The sequence below is a fragment of the Octodon degus genome, unplaced genomic scaffold, assembly GCF_000260255.1.
Source record: "Octodon degus isolate 3935 unplaced genomic scaffold, OctDeg1.0 scaffold00010, whole genome shotgun sequence".
In the NCBI taxonomy this organism is placed as follows: domain Eukaryota; kingdom Metazoa; phylum Chordata; class Mammalia; order Rodentia; family Octodontidae; genus Octodon; species Octodon degus.
Window position 1 is genome coordinate 7,318,373 of NW_004524586.1, and position 2,028 is coordinate 7,320,400.

Consider the following 2,028-nt stretch of genomic DNA (forward strand, 5'->3'; position numbering starts at 1 on the left):
GAATCCTCACAATTCAGTTGGCCAAATTACAGCATAAGTTGAACACTCAGCCTTGAAGTGTATCTGAAGTGAAAGTGAGAGTGATGATTCAAAAAGAACAGGATGCTGTATATGGGGACGCAGGTGTTTGGGAGGAACCTGCGGAGGCCAGGGACACTGAACGGGTAAATCCTGATTAGTTTGCCAGAGGAAGAGGTTTCCCCATCCTCAGGGCAAAGGCATCCCAACACCCACCTTCCCTGTGGCCTCGTCTCTTCTACCTGAGAAAACTAAACCTATGTTTTGCCTGGAAGTAGTAATGACTATTCCAGATGCAGTTACTAAACAAGATAGGGACGACACTCTCCAAGACCCATCCTCACCACCTACTTCTACCTCTAGACCTATACCCGGGCTCAAGTCTCAGCTGGCTCCTAAAGAAGAGGTACACAGCAGGACCCACGAGGAGGTCTGCTATGCTCCTAAAGCTTGTGGTGCCCCGACTTTCCTGCATAAAAAACAGAACGTACATTGAGATCTGAAACCTGGTAACATCCTGATTTCTCAAATCAGGTTGGACTTAAGTGGCTTGGAACCCACACGTTTTCAGTATTTCTTGGAACTCATTTCTTTTCAGCATTCTGCATTTCCATGGAAGAAGAGCTTTGCATGCTGTTAATATAATCCTTGAAGCTTCGTGGAGGAAAAGATGTTCAAAAGATGCTAAAATCAGAAAGTGTCTGATTTTCATTAAGTAATATTTGTTCAGGCTCTGGGCAGAACCAAGAAGAACCTGTAAGTAAACAAGGATTTCCTTTCTACCACATGTGGAACTGATTTCTAGATGGTCGCCAAAGTTCAAGAACACGCTGTACAGTGAAGACTCGGGATTATCAGCTGGGCAGTACTGGAAAGGATCCCATCAGTAGACAGAGAGCTGAAGAAGGAACACTCAGAAAGTTATGGAAAACAAGGAACTGAGATTGTGTCTACTGGGGAGACACTTCTAGAAAATCCCAATATAGAATTTATTATTTTTATTTTATTTATTTATTTATTTATTTTGCAGAACCAGGGTTTGAACTCAGGCCCTTGTGCTTGCCAGGGAAGCACTTATTCTACTGAGCCATCTCCCTGGCTAGAATTTATTATTGTGAAGAAAAAGTCTATGAAAGTGTGCAGGAAACAATTGATTAAGGAAATGTTGGCTGCAAAACTTCAGAATCACCCAGATGCTTTGGAACTAGAGATCAGCTTAGTACAAACTGCATTAAAGACAGCAGGATAACAAATAAGAAATGTGACATATTATTTGTAAACATCTTGGAGGATATGCTGTTTTGGGGGCTGGGGAGATAGCCTGGTGGTCTAAGTGCTGCCTGGCAAGCTCCAAGATCCGGGTTCAATCTCATGCAGTGTTGGCCTCAGAATCCTGGGTATGCCATGCCAGCCACCAAAATTGGTCATGATGGTACACTCCTGTAATCCCAGCACTGGGGTGGCTGAGACAGGAGGATCACTATGAGTCTGAGCTGCATAGCATGATTCTGTACTAAATAGATAGATAGATAGATAGATAGATAGATAGATAGATATGCTGTTTTTTATTTAACAGTGATGAAATATTATGTGGCTGAAAAGAATAGAGAAAGATAACTCTTATCTTGCAGGGGTTTAAAATTTATTATGAAGTGCTTCTTTCTCCTTATTTTTCTGTATCCAAGCTTGCCATTTTATTAGTATGTTTTAAATGTGTGCTACCCATATAGTTGTAATTTTTTATTTTTTCCCATAATTTTATTGATAAACAAGTTGTAATTTTTTAAAATGACCATTGCTACATGTTTGTCAAGAAAATTCTCTAAGAGCCAAAAAGAGACGCTGGTTTTCTGAAAATAGGTCTGTGGTAAGTTGACAACTGATGGGTAACTTGTAACGCCCAGCTGAACTGATCAGCATAGTGCTGGGCATGGGAGGCCCACCTGAGGATTGCTGCCAACAAAATAAAAAAAAAGAAAGAAAGAAAATTGGAGGGCAAGATAGGGTGCT

The 2,028-nt window shown here is 41.1% G+C and overlaps 1 pseudogene; it reads left to right on the forward strand.

The window, feature by feature from the left end:
• Positions 1-298: 298 nt before the first annotated feature.
• On the forward strand, positions 299-1,267 carry LOC111815014 (annotated as a pseudogene).
• The last annotated feature ends 761 nt before the right edge of the window (positions 1,268-2,028 follow it).